Raw genomic sequence first — 16,040 nt, forward strand, 5'->3', positions numbered from 1 at the left:
GTAACATCTATTATGAAGGCAATTCACAATATACATGCAGAAAAAGGTGGCCTACCACCAACTTTGAGAATACAAGCTGATAATTGCTGGCGAGAAAATAAGAATGTACTCATGTTTGCATTCTGCTCCATGCTAGTTGCTCATCGAATCTTCAATGAGGTCGAATGTGGATTTTTGTATGTTGGGCATACACATGAGGATATCGATCAGGTTTTTAGCACAGTCTCAAGGGAGCTTAAATGCAAGGATGTGGAGACAATAGATGACTTGGTAAGAAGATGTGGCAGGCAAGTTGGTGGTCATAAGGAAAGTACAGTATGTGAGAGGCTCGAAAGAATATATGATTGGAGGAGCTTCATTCTACCTTTCATACAAACGGGTGGTGATGCATTGACAGGTCATACCAATCCACACTACTTTCGTTCTTTTTTAAAAGATGAAAAACCTGTAATGCAATGGCAACAGTATTCTCATGATACAAAATGGGAACCTGAAGAACCTTACAGTCTCTTAACTTCAATTCCCAGCAAGGAAAGGTATCCAACATGGGCTCCTATACAAGAATTCAATGAGAGGTCTAACTGTGAAATAGAAGAATTAAAAGCATTTATTACATACAAAGAGGAAATGCTCCAGAGATATTCTGATTCGAAGCCTACTTGGAGAGAACACACCACCACTGTAATTAACAAGACACAAAATTTAATAATGGACCTTGAGAGAATGCGAGGCTCAAAGGATGTCAAGGAAGAATGCAATATGTTTTGGCCAAATGTTCATAACGATTTGCGCCCAGCTCCAGTCTTTGAAAATGAATTTGTATCATTACTCCCACGTCCATATTGTGGACCGAAGAAGAGAGAGTTTATGCCACAAGTAGATATAGAGGTCGATTGTTTTGTTGTGGTTCGGCCATCGGATGATGAATATGAGAATGTGAAGTTTTGGGTTGCAAAAGTAGTTGATGTGTAGAGAGATGACCAAGGGAGAGCTACAACATTTACAGTGGTATAGTATGAGCCAAAGGGCGGGAAGGAGAATATGGATAACAACACATTGTATACTAATTGTATAATGAAGGAGTGGGTCCCAAATGATGAAGCGGTCTCTCAAGTTTCGACAGAGACAATCATAGTGTCTTGGCATTCAAGGGCAAAGAAATCAAAGAAGCGCATGGGATATGAGGTAGAAGGAAAAATAAAAATACCACAACAAACTATTTTGCATATACATGAATTTTTAAGGATGCTCGCCATGGAGGAAGTAGGAGACAACACAAATGAAGAATGTCCATGATTAAAGCTTTGTATTGAAGTCCATTGAAGGATTTTATTTGGGTACTAGGCAAGAAGCCAATCCAAGACAATTATAATTAGAGTCATCACCTCCTATGTCAAATGAGAGTCAAAATATGCACTGGATGTCACCCAAGGGTCAAGGCTTGCCAAGACATTAGGGAGTTAATGCAGATGGCACCTGGCAAGGGACTATCACATTGAGCAATAAGACAATGGGGAGTCAATGCACCCAAGGGGCAAGGCTTGGCAAGACAACTTGTGGGAGTTAATGCAGATGGCACCTATATTTTACACTAAATGTCACCCAAGGGTCAAGGCTTGGCAAGACAATAGGGAGTTAATGCAGATGGCACCTAGCAAGGGACTATCGCATTGAGCAATAAGACAATGGGGAGTCAATGCACCCAAGGGTCAAGGCTTGGCAAGACAAGTGGGAGTCAAATTATGCAGATGGCACCTGGCAAGGGACTGTCATGACATTGAGCAATAAGACAATGGGGAGTCAAATTATGCAGATGGCACGAATTGAGGCTCTTTAAGAGCAACAATTTAAATTGTAAACATATGTTTAATCTATATCATTTTGGATATAAAGAATCTAGTTGAGAGCAACGTGTCTCAATGTAATCATATAAGAATAGCTATAATTGCTATTATACTTCTTTGGTTCAATACAAAACTTGGGTCTTATGGCATCATGTCTTTTTTCTATTTATTAAAAGTTTTAAAAATTTTGTGCATATTGCGAGTGACAATGTCATTTTCATGAAATATTTAAGTCTCCTTTCATGGATTTATAAATTTATCACGTTAAGGAAAAACATCAAGGAAAAATATTAAAAATAATTAAATTAACAAATAACTTAGATATAGCTAGAATTTCTAATACATGATTATTTCAAATTCTTGCATGTTGGTGCAAAAGTATAGATTGAAAAAACAATATTTTTATGTGAATATGATAGTGCCACAAAGTGAACTTTTGATTTGGGAAGAATATTTTTAGAAAGTAAAATTTTGATTTGGGAAGGATATTTTCACAAAGTAAAGTTTTCATTTGGGAAGGATTTTTGGGCTTCGTCCAAAAACAACACAAAAAGTCCAAAATTAATGAAATAGGTGTTAAGAATTAAATCTTCTCGGCAACTAATTAAACCCTTTAGAAAATCCTCAAGCAAAAAGTTGCCAATTATTTTAAATTGCAAAGCATTAAACCTTCCAGACAATCGTTTAAACCTTCAGGAAAATGCTAAATGAAAAGAGTTGCATTTTTTGTGAGCCGAGGGTCCCATCAATCCAAAAAAGTTGCAACCTTGGGCTTTTTAGGTCTGATGGTGACAGGACATTTTGTTTTGAGGAAAAGTCAACCTTGGGCAGAAAATATTTTGTTTTATAGGAAAGTTTCTTTGGATTCCCATCCACCTTTGAGGTTTGATGGTGGCAGGAGATTTTGTTTTGACGAAAAGTCAACCTTGGGCTTTTTGCGAAGGTCGAGGGTCCAGCGGGAGAGGCTATTTTCCTTGCCAAATCAATATTTTTGGATTCCGAGGAATTTTTAAGGATTCATGGCAAACGGAGATTTATTTTTTCTTGGTCAGACATGAATATTTCCATCGACGTGGTCCTGTTAAATGGTGTTTGAAATCACTATTCTAGATTGAACCATGGTTTAGGGTTTAGCGAATCAAACTAGGGTTTATAGTTTAGAATCCAAATACCAAAAAACCTCATTTTTAAAATATCCATGTAGTATTCCTACCAAAAAACTTTAGCGCTTGAAGTAAACAATTTGTTTTTGATTTTCCTTGCATCCATGTGCTCCACTACTAGATACAATGCATAGGGTGAATTTTCAGCCCTAGAAATGCCCAAGAAGAAGGAAATCTGACATCATGTAACTAGGGCCCACTTTTTGAACTGGCTCTAGTTGCATGATGCTGGAGTTCCTTCTTCTTGTGCTATTTTGGGGCTAAGATATTCACCCTATGCATTGTCTCTGCTATCAGAGTAGATGGGTGCAAGTAAAATAACAAAAACAAATTGTTCATTTCAAATCTTAAATTGATTTAAAAAGGTTTCTCATTAGATTCCTAAGTTTTTCCTGCCATAAATATGTTGTTATAATCACAAATCAAGCTTTAGGGTGTTGATGCAATATGTTCATTCTAAGATGTTTTGTGGATTGATGAGTATGCTTTGTGCAAGGGCAAAACCAAAGGATATTGCAGAGGAGGGATGGATTCAATGGTTCACTATATTGACAAAGTGGCTCAGCATATTTTGGTCTTCCATCGGCAATTATTGCTGGATGGAAAATTAAACATTATGAAGTTTAGGGTCCTTAGTAAGATGGTAAAGATGGAAAATAAACATTATGAATTTTGGGGTCCTTAGCATCACCATTGGAGCACTTGGGTTCAAGGAAATCCAAAAAGAAATTATTCTGTTGGAACCCTAAAATTTTAGGGTAGAATATTGTCTTCCAAGTTTCCTCCAAACTATTCTTCCATCATATAGACTAAATCAATGTTTAAGGGTTTTATGCAAGACTAATCAAAATTATGCAAAACAATCACTCTTCTAGATTGAACCATGGTTTAGGGTTTAGGGAATCAAAATAGGGTTTTGGTTTAGCATCCAAAGTAAAAAAGATCCTCATTTATGAAATATCCATGTGATCATTCAACACATCTGAAGCATATTGTGAGTTTTCAAAGCCCAAATCTAGAAGAAAGAATTCCTACCAAAAAATTTAGGGTTTGAAGTAAACAACTTTGTTTTTGATTTTCCTTGCATCCATGTGCTCCAATGGCAGAGACAATGCATAGAGTGGATTTTCAGCCCCAAAAAATCCAAAGAATAAGGAAATCTAGCATCATGGGCCCTAGTCACATGATGCCAAATTTCCTTCTTCCTCAGATTTTCTGAGGTTGAAAACTTCACCCTAGGCATTGTCCCTACCAATGGAGCTCATGGGTGCAAGGGGAAAAAAATATCCACTTCAAACCTTATATTGATTAAAAAGGGTTTTTCATCAGATTCCTAAATTTTTCCTACCATAAATATGTTGATAATCACATATCAAGGTTTAGGGTGTTGATGTAATATGTTCCTTCTAGGATGTTTTGTGGATTTATGAGTATGCTATGCACAAGGGCGGAACTAGAGAATCTTCCAGGGGAGTAATGAATTCGATCTCTCACTATATGGACAAAGTGGATCAGCATATTTTGGCCTTCCATCAATAGTTACCTCGAGATGGAAAATTAAACATTACAAAGTTCAAGGTCCTTAGTTTGATGGTGAAGAAGCATATCCATCACACTACATATCATGTTGTTTTCATAAAGCATATCATTGCTCTATTTTTAATCTTAGACACACGATCCAGACCCCTCCATAGCATCATGGCCATTGCGGGACTAGCTGTTGTCACTGATCCCCAAGTAATTGACCATGAAATCATTCAAGTCTCTTCTTAGGCAAGCCAAAGAGTGTGCAAAAAAAGAAGCATAGGCTAGAGTAAAATGTGGCCTAAAGTGTTAATCCTTGCAAACTCAATCCGAATCCATCAAGCCCCTTTCTTTGAATTGCATGTATTTTAAATTGAGGTTGCAAAGACAAAGGAAAAATATAAATTTCTATTATTATTTTATTTCCTTTCTTTGAATTGTATGTAGTTTAAATTGAGGTTGCAAAGAAAAAGGAAAAATATTATTTTCTTTAAATTTCATCTTACATGTAAGGAAATTAGAGATCACAATGACAAAGACATAGACTACAAACATTGTAAAAAAGGACACTTTATTATATTTATAGGAGCAATATACAACATTGAGAATTGCCTAAGGTGCAATACATACACCATCTCAAACCATCACCCAAGGCATAGTACAAACAAAAACCTAAATATTCTTGGTTTTCCTAACCTTCTTGCCATATGGCTCATGCAGCTCCTGTACTTGTATAGACCCATTGCTACGTTCCTTGATGACTTTGTGTGGACCGGTCCATAATGGAAGGAACTTTTTATCCATTTGGTGGTCCAATCTATTATCAAAGCATAGCACAACATCCCCCTCAGCAAAGTGTCTTTCCCATCCCTTGCTTGAATCTTAGCATCCAAGCAGGCCCTTTGTCGATTCTTTTGGATCTCTGTTTGATGTATTACAAGGCATTAGGTTTCATCTAACTTCTCAAGTTGTACCAACCTGGCCTCTACATGTTCATCTTCTATCATCCTCTATTCTTGTGCCAATATCAAGGCCGTAATCTCTATCTCTAGTGGTAAAACTGCCTCAATACCATACACCAACTCAAAAGGAGTGTGACTTGTAGATGTTTTATGGGTGATGTTGTAAGCCCACACGGCTTTAGTGACCTTTTGATCCCACTGGCTCCTGTTCCTTGTGGCCATTTTCCCCATGGATTTACAAAGGAGGCTGTTGGTCCGCTCTGTTTGTCCCATGGATGTTGGATAATAGATGCTAGTAGTGTGATGATCAATACCCATGCAATCCATGAGCAACTCCACTGCTTCATTTAAGAATGGACTCCCATGGTTAGATACTATTTCCATGGGTGTCGCAAACCTTGTGCAGATACGTTCAAATATGAAATTTGAAACTGCCTTCCCATTTTCAGTAGGGAGGGCGATAGCTTTAGCCCACTTAGTGACATACTGAGTGGCTACCAAAAGATACTTCTTTTTGCGGGCAATTATGGGCAGGGGCCTGACAAAATCTATTCCCCACTTCCTAAAACGGATGGATGGGACATCACTGAATGATGTTTCCCAAGACGCAAATCCTTCCTACCAAAGAATTGGCATGGTTCACAAGTTTTTCAATACATAGTGACATCCTTGAACAACGTCAGCCAATAGTACCCAGCATGTAAAATCTTGTTAGCTGTATAGTCACCAGCATAGTGGCCTCCACAAAATCCATCATGATAATGCTTCAATACCTTAGGTACTCCATCTGCATCAATGGCCTGTCTCAGTACCCCATCCATGCCTTGATGATACAACACCCCATCAAAGAGAGTGTAGCACCTACTATCTCTACAGATCTTCTTTCTCTCATAGCTAATACTTTCTGGAGGAAAGGAGAAAGCGGTGAAAAACCTATAGATACCACCATACCATGAATCCCCAAGTTCTATGGCTGCTACAAGGGTTAAATTGAGACACTCCTCTAAATCAATCAAAGCATTCTTCAAGTTGGAACAAGCCCCTTTTACAATTTTGAAAGAAAAATCATATTCTTGTAGAACTACTAACCATTTGGCCAACCGGCCAATGGGATTTGGTGATTGAAGAACCTGCTTTGCAAGAACATTGCGAGAGATTATAATGAAGGACTTCCCATCCACATAATGCTTAAATTTTTCAATGCAGAACACTAAAGACAATGCATGCTTGTCAGCCTCAGAGTAGCGTCGTTCAGTTTTGAGCAATTGTCGAGAAGCAAATTGAACGGGATACATGAACCGATCCTCCCGTTGCTGGAGAAGAATACCCACCAGAGTGTGCCCACCAAACCTAGGATTGAGATAGAAAGTCTTTGACCAATCAAGATTGCGTAGAATGGGTTGTGAAGCCAGAGCACTCTTAATTTGTACAAACCCATGATAACAATTCTCATCCCAAGAGAAATCAACCCCATCTTTTAATAGCATAGTCATGGGTCACATCAAAGTAGCATATTGATCAATGAAGCAGTGATAGTACCCTACTCGATTGACAAATGAGCCTACTTGATGTTTGGTTTTCGGCGAGGAGAGCCTAAGGATAGCTTCTACCTTCTCGAGGTCAGGCTTGATGCCCTCGGATGAGACAATATGTCCCAATAACCTTCCTTGAGTGGCTCCAATGGTGCATTTATTAGGGTTGAGGCTGCCATTTGCATCATTGACCCTTTGGAAGGCCAACCTAGCCTTCATGACGTGCTCTTTCCATGCCAAGAATATACAGAAGTCATCTAAAAACACCTCCAAGATAACCCCCAAATAAGGAGCAAACACCATCTACATAAATCCTTAAAAGGTAGCAGGAGCATTGGTGAGAGCAAATGGCATTACTTTGAATGCAAACGTCCCCCAGGGTGTGGCAAATGTGGTAAGCACATGCTCCTCAACAATTCTAATTTGATAAAACCCGAAGTAACCATCATAGAAAGTATACATCTCATGCAATAATGACCCTTCTGGTGGCACTCGTAGCATACAACATTGGCACGTTCTCTTGGAGGGCGATTGGCTTGATTTCTGATGCCCACCATCTCAAGCTGAAGATCACATTCAGGGCCTTGGCTAGGTCATTGAATCCAGGTTCTTTAGCACGAGGGGCCGAGGGAGTAGGAAGGAGGGCAGAGCTCATGGGCGAGGTTGGGGAAGTCTTCCAGGCGGAGGGTGAGGATATACACCTTGTTGAGGGTAACCATCTAAGGGAGGACCATACATTTGAGGTGGAGGCGATGCATACATCCCTGATGGGGGGTGGGGGTATGCCCCTGAGTTGGACCCCTAAGGTTGTTGTTGCAAGACTTGAGGGGGTTGCGGAGGGACAACCATCTTCTTTGAGGCAGGGTGAGACTGAACTTTATAAAACTTTTGAGCAATCTCTTGTGCTAGCACCATGTCTCTAGATGCTCCTACTATGTACAATCAGTTGTTGAAGATCGACATGAAGATCAAGAAAGAGATCTTGCCAATTGGTAGCCGTAATGAGCAGAGGACCAAGTGCCAAATCCTTGAACCCGTCGAGAAGTGACATAAATGCATGAATACTTGAAAATGTTCAGAATCCGCAATCTAGTATGAGATATGAATAGAGAACATGAAGTGAAGTACTTTTTCTTTTTACAGCAAGAGGAAACTCCCCACGATTAGAGAGTTATAGTTCATGAGATTTCAACATATAAGAAATATCATTACATTTTGATCACTTCCTATTTGCTAGCCCATTGGTAAGTCTTCCTTTTGTGAATGGGGAGGTCTTGGGTTCAATTCCCACTCCTTAATAAAAGGAGAGGAGAGGAGAAGAGAAGGAGAAGAAGAAGAAGGATAGGATAGAGGGACGTGAGGTGTGTTATAGGAGTTTCAGAGATTGCGAGGTAGGGTTTTGCAGATGCACCAGCCACAACCAAAAGACGCACGAATGCACACACAAAATCCCAAAAGACATGCGGATGGATGCACAAGTATCCAGAAGATGTGCAATGCATAGGAATCCTGAGCAGAAGACATGCAAATTGGAGCTGTAGAAGTAGAGAACCACACAGAAGATGCCACAGAACTGCATGCAGTCATAGGAGTAACAGATGTCGATAGATTTTATGCCACTAGATGTGGAGAATTCGAATCCTGGTAGCCACACCAATTCTAATAAACTAGAAAAGAAATCACGGCATGAGGCTTGACTCTAGGTATGGCGACGCTTGAGGGCCATAGAGGAAAAGGGAATGTGAGGGGAAAAGTGTTAACATGGGTGGGGAAAAGGGATTAAGAGGGGTGGGAATGAAGAGGGGGACTATGGCACAAGGGGGAAGGGAGATGGGGAAGAGGAGCATGTACATGATGGGAGGTGGAATATAGAGATGGAGACATCGAGGGAAGAGAGTCATGCTTTATTTGAAAGGAAGGATGGGGGAAGTCAAAGTACTAGCTAGGTGGCTTAACAAGAATGAGCATGTCCCATCAAGGAATAGCCCCCTCCTTTTATAGCCAAGAGAGGGGATCTCTCCCAATAAATGCATCCTCCCACATGCATGGTGTGTGTGGAGGAATCTCCCATGTGGGCTAGGTGGGTACGCACTCTCAATTGTGTGCGACAACACTTTGCCTCATTTTTCCACATAAATCAAACCCCATATCCCAAGTTTAAGATACTCCCTTGGTCTCTCCCCAATTTTATAATACATTAAAACATCTAGGAGGACAAGTGAGGGTTGGCACAAGGAGTCTTGCCACCTCATCCTACTTTCCCCATTATTTAACTTGCATTCTTGGACTATCTACACCCCCCCCACATGGGCCTATCCTACATGGAGGGAATAATCCAATATAATATCCATCTCCACCTATTTTATATTACTTCTCCCATGGTCCTTGGGCCATGTATTGCTAAATACAGGTGTGGAACTGTTGAGATATCGAGCTCCACTCGTGATATGCCAGGGTGACCGTTGTGCATTTATGTCACCGACTTGTTAGCTGCAGATACGGTTGGTACACCGCCCACGAATAATAGTTGGATGACAGCTATCCTTATCTACTCTAGTTTGTGGCTCAGTTAGTATGCCACCTTAGTTAGTTGAGTTTGGTTTGAGACCCACATATAGGGTTCTTCTATTTCTTTGTACTAGAGTTCTTTTGGCTTTCACAACTAAGAAGAGAAAAACTGTTTTCAGCCTCCACCTGTGTGTGTATTCCCCCATTGTGTATGTGAGAAAGCCGCAAGTGAGACTCCTTCCCTCTCTCCCACTATATTCTCATGGTATCAGAGCCTTGTTCGTGGTAAGGAGCTCAAGAAAGCAAACCAAGTTCACGGTGTCCTGGTAAGAGGACCAGTGTTGCTTTCCTATTTTGAGTTTGAGAGCAAATCTCTGCAGGTAGCACAGCCAGAAGTGCAAGAGTGCACTGTCTCAGTTTGAGACATGCTTCGTGGTGTGGCGAGAGCGCAATATATGCTAGAGGTAAGGGCAAAGCCCTTGGTGACTTTATTTTTGTGATTCGAGGCCATTTCGGGGCCCATTTTGAAGGTGGAAGTTCTTTGCAGGCACTCAGAAAAAGGCCCTGTTTTTGCTGTGCGACCACTACTCGTGGCTGGTCGGTGAAAAGTTGCCGCAAAAATTGCATCGTATGCCTGTGTGCAGAGATATTGGGAGTTGCAGAATCATGCTTATTGCCTGTTGATGCAAAATCGTCACTAGGAAGTGACTGTGTGGTCAAATACCACTTTTGTCAGTTTTGCAGATCTGCCCGTTGAGGCAAAAGCTGTGTTTTTTGTAGTGATAGAATATTTTGCAGTGTTCTGTAATGGCGTCTGATTCTCTTTCACAGATTGTCACTGAAAAGCTTGACAAGAACAACTTCCAGGCATGGAAGTTTAGAATGACGAATTTCCTTATGGGAGAAGGCTATTGGGAGTTCATTACAGGAAATGAAGAAGAACCAGTTCTTCCTAATGTTCCCAATCAACAAGAAATGCAGGCATTTAAAGGATGGCATGAGAGAGCCAGAAAAGTTATGTACTGGCTATCTATCAGCATTTCGGATTCTATGATTGTGCATATTCAGGATGCAAGTACGCCAAAGGAGGCATGGGATACTTTGGCAAAAATGTATAGCACAAATACGCAAGCAGGAAAATGCAACTCAAACAGGAGTTGCACAATGTGCAGAGAGAAAATTTGAGCATAAATGACTACCACATGAAGGTGAAGAAAATTGCAGATGAACTTGCTTCCATTGGATCGCCAGTGGAAGATGATGATCTAGTTTCAGTGACCTTGAATGGTCTAGGAAAGGATTATGCACAGTTCCGGACATCCATTGCTGTCCGTGAAAAATTTCCTGATTTTGAAGAGTTGTTTGCTCTTCTAATTTCTGAAGAGCGAGTGAAGAGCAGAGAAATGGGGGTGCATCTTCTTCAGGAGGAACTTCAAAAGAAACTATCTTCTACTCAAATGCTGGAAGAGGTAGAGGCAGAGGAAGAGGAGGCCGATCTACAGGCCATGGTAGAAATCAGAATATGCAGCAAACTCAAGAAAACCAGTCCTATGGAGGAGGACGTGGTAACTCTAGAGGCAGGGGGAGCCAAAGAGGCCATGGTGGATGGCAGAGAGGCCAAAATGCAAACAGCAATGTTGAATGCTACTACTGTGGTAAAATGGGTCATATGGCTAAGGACTGCTACAAAAAATAGAATGACATTATGAATGGAAAATTGTAGCAAGGCAATTATGCATCTTCTAGTAGACACGGTGATGACAAAAATGAGCATCTATTTATGGTGCAGCACATGACCAATTTTGTGACAAGTGCAGAAGAACGAAATGATGTGTGGTATGTTGACTCAGGTGCATTAAACCACATGACAGGTCATGCAGAGTGGATGCAGGATGCAAGGAAAATGGAAAAACCAGGATTTGTGGAGACTGGTGATGATACTGCGCATCCTATTGTGCAGATTGGTAAAATTCCTTTGTCTATGCAGGATGGGAAAAAGAAATACCTGTCCAATGTATTTCATGTCCCGAAAATCACCAAGAACCTAGTTTCTGTTGGTCAAATGGTTGAGTAGGGCTTGCAGGTCAGATTTAATCCTCATGGATGCTTTGTTGACGATATGAAAAATAACGGTCTCTTGATAGCAAAAGGAAAAAAGAGAGGCAGGATGTTTACGTTGGATGTGAACATGCCTGAATTGAGTGCAGCGATGTTTGCACATGGGACTAGTGTAGTTGTAGATATTGATGTCTGGCATAAATGCATTGGTCATGTTAATATACAACGACTTAAATCAATGCAAGCCCAAAATATTGTTGCAGGATTGCCAAAATTCAAGGTTGCAGAAATGCATAAGGTTTGTGAAGCCTGTCAGTTTGGAAAATAGGCAAGGAAACCATTCCCTAGGCATGTTCAAGAGAGTAAAAAGCCATTGGAATTAATCCACTCTGATGTGTGGACTACTAAAGCTGCATCTATTGGAGGCTGCCACTATTTTGTCACTTTTATTGATGACTTCAACAGAAAAGTTTGGGTGTATTTTATGAAAAAGGAAAGTGAAGTGTTTGGGCACTTCAAAGCTTTTAAAGCTATGGTTGAAAAAGAAACAGGTCTGCAAATAAAATGCCTAAGGTCAGATGGAGGGGGAGAGTACCTCTCAAATGAGTTTGCAAGGTTCCTGCAGGAGCATGGCATAAAGCAACAATATTCATGCAGTCATACCCCACAACAAAATGGACTTGCAGAAAGGAAAAACAGGCATATTGGAGAGGTATCTCGGGCCATGCTAAATGAAAAAGATCTACTAGATTACTATTGGGCTGAAGCAGTGCTATAACAGTTTACATAATGAACAGGACTCCCACGGTAGTAATACATGGCATGACGCCAGAGGAGATGTATACTGGTAGGAAACCAGAAATTTCTCATTTGAAAATTTTTGGTTGCATTGCCTATGTTCATGTGCCAGATGAGTTGAGGTCCAAGTTGGATCCAAAGGCGGAGAAGTGCATCTTTATTGGTTATTCTCTACAGTAGAAAGGGTATAGATGCTATAACCCTTCTACTCGTAAGTTTACAGTGAGCAGAGATGTTGTTTTTGATGAGATGAGCAGCTGGTATAAACCAGTAAATGTGATGATTGATGTAGATGCACAAAATGGTAATGCTGCACAGAATTCAATGCAGCAGTCAGAAAATATCAGTGGACCTGCAGTGTCCTCTAGCAGTGGTTCACATACTTCGCCATGGACAGGCAGATTGAGGTCAGGAGAATCTCCTCAAAGCAATGAAGATAGTGGTACGCAGGTATCACGAAAAGGAAAAGAGAAGGTAGATCAGCCCATGTTTGATGTGAATGCAAGTCACTCTTATGTGGATGGTGAATCCAGTGGCTCAGAATAGAGCATTGATGATGAGTTGGGTATTCCTTTTGTTGTTACACCTGGAGTAAGGAAGACCAAGGATGTTTTGAGAGCACCTAGAAGTGAGCCTATTTTGCGCAGGTCTACCAGAGCTAGGTATCCTGTGGATAGGGTGAAATATGATGGATTTATAGCCATTCACTATGCCTCTATGGTCAAAGTGATACAGGAACCAGAACCCACTTCTTTTGAACAAGCCATGGGAAATGAAAAATGGGAGAAAGCCATGGATGAAGAAATGGATGCCTTAGAAGCAAATGCTACATGGGAATTGGTGCCTTTGCCTAAAGACAAAAATGCAATTGGCTATAAGTGGGTTTATAAGATCAAGCACAATGCAGATGGTTCTGTGAATAGATACAAGGCAAGATTAGTTGTCAAGGGGTATGCATAGACATATGGCATTGATTATGAAGAAACATTTAGTTCGGTTGCAAGGATGGCAACTATAAGAGTAGTCATTGCTATGGCTACATCAAAGGGATGGTCTTTACATCAGATGGATGTAAAGAATGCCTTCTTTCATGGTGATTTGCAAGAAGAGGTCTTTATGGAGCAGCCACCAGGTTATGTTCATGCTATTCATCCTGAGTTTGTTTGCAGGTTGAAGAAAGCCTTGTATGGCTTGAAGCAAGCACCTAGAGCATGGTCTGACAAGATAGGACAGTATCTTGTCACTATTGGCTTTCAGATTTCCAAGGCAGATTTCTCACTCTATGTGAGAAAAACAGAGAAAGGGATTATGTTGCTTGTCATTTATGTTGATGATTTGATCATCACAGGTGATAGTAATGAAGATATCCTTCATGTGAAAATGCTATTGAAGTAGAAGTTTGAGATGAAGGATTTGGGAGAGCTGCATTATTTCTTGGGCATTGAGGTGATTAGATCACCAAGTGGGATACAGCTCTTGCAAAGGTAGTATGGATTGGACATGCTGTCCAAATATGGGATGATAGGCTGTAAGCCTATTTCAGTTCCTTTGGAGCAGAATGTGAAGCTGAGCATAGATGCAGGTGAGCTTCTGGAAGACCCTACTATGTACAGACGCATAGTAGGAAGTTTGATTTATATGACTATTACCAGGCTAGATTTAAGCTATGCTGTTGGATTGGTAAGTCAGTTTATGTAGGCTCCAAGGAAACCACATTTGGATGCGGCTAGACGCATACTTAGGTATGTGAAGTCCACATTGCAGTATGGACTATTTTATGAGGCTGGGGTTCAGATACAGTTGCATGGATACACTGATGCTGATTGGGCTGGTAGTATTTCTGATAGACGATCTACCAGTGGATATGTGTTATCTTTTAGGAGTGCTGCAGTCACCTGGAGCAGCAAGAAACAACCTACAATTGCCTTGTCGAGCACAGAGGCTAAGTACAGGGGTGCAGCAATGGCTGCATGTGAGGTAGCTTGGTTGCATAAGCTACTTTATGATATGCATCAGTGGGCCAGTTGTCATTTATTGTGACAACATGAGCAGTATACACTTGGCAAATAACCTAGTGTATCATGCTAGAACAAAGCACATTGAGGTGCATTATCACTATGTGCGGGAGAAGGTTTTACTAGGTCTTATTGATCTAGTTTATGTTAGCACAGAGGATCAGGTAGCTGACATAGTCATGAAGGCATTGGGTGCAGAGAAGCTGCACAAGTTTAGAGACTTGCTTGGTGTGCAAGAAATGGGATTGAGCTCGAGGGGGAGTGTTGAGATATCGAGCTCCACTCGTGATATGCCAGGGTGACCGTGGTGCATTTATGTCACCGACTTGTTAGCTGCAGATGCGGTTGGTACACTGCCCACGAATAATAGCTGGGTGATAGCTATCCTTATCTACTCTAGTTCATGGCTCAGTTAGTATGCCACCTTAGTTAGTTGAGTTTGGTTTGAGACCCACATATAGGGTTCTTCTATTTCTTTGCACTAGAGTTCTTTTGGCTTTCACAACTAAGACGAGGAAAACTGTTTTCAGCCTCCACCTGTGTGTGTATTCCCCCATTGTGTATGTGAGAAAGCCACAAGTGAGACTCCTTCCCTCTCTCCCACTATCTTCATAGGGACTGCCTAGGTGGAGGGGTGGTACGTGGAGGAACCATGCCACCTTAACAATTTATAATATTAGTACCATGGATTATGTACAACACACCTTATGGGTCCTCTTATGTGGAAGGGTGGCACATGGTCATGCCCTGCCACCTCAACCCCAGGCCTTATGCACACCATATTTTGTCATACTATTCCCACACATACAAGAGCACACACATATTTATGCCTTTTACCTTGGTCAAATTTATCCATAACAATACTAGGAGATAGAACTGAGTGTGATGAAAGAGAACATATGAGCTCACCTTGGAAACAAATGAGCGCCTTGAAAATGACAACAAAACATGTGAGAAGTGCCTTCGTATATGTGAAGTAACGTATTCAAGAAGTAATGATATCAAAGCTTAATAGAAAAGAAATATTGAAAGAAAACATGTTAGCATGTTAACAACATAAACATTTGGCAAGTCCTTTTCTTCCATAGGATGGACTAGCTTATGAAAGTGAAGCTAGTGTTGAATACATGATGAGCAAGTCAAGCAAGATGTTACCTTATAAGAGGAAAAGAAACATTAGGTCGACATTTTCTTTTGCACATCAAGCACACCTACATGAGCTTTACTCTACTCTAGATCAAATACAATGGATGGCCTGTAGGCATGCTTGATTAACAAAAGATGAAAGAGAACCTGCTTTCAAAATTATAAGGTAATCGAAAGTAACTCTCACCTTCAAAATAACATAAAACATTTAGGAAATCAAAAGTAAATGATAAGATAATCGAAGAAAAACTAGCCTTCAAAATAATACAAAATATTTTGGAAGCTCCTTTGAATCAATCAACTCATGTTGAAAGTAAAGCTTGATATAGAATATTTGGCAAGTCTCTTTAACCAAGATTCATAGAAACTTGAAGCTACAGCTAAACTTGTCAGCAAAAAATAATAATACATGTATTATTCATTGCGAATAAAACACCAAGCATATGAATGTAGTGGAATACAAATAACATAAACTTTCAAGTGGAATATC

This window comes from Dipteris shenzhenensis, chromosome 33 (genome assembly GCF_047967505.1).
Source record: "Dipteris shenzhenensis isolate YYH24624 ecotype China chromosome 33, Dip_SZ_1.0, whole genome shotgun sequence".
In the NCBI taxonomy this organism is placed as follows: domain Eukaryota; kingdom Viridiplantae; phylum Streptophyta; class Polypodiopsida; order Gleicheniales; family Dipteridaceae; genus Dipteris; species Dipteris shenzhenensis.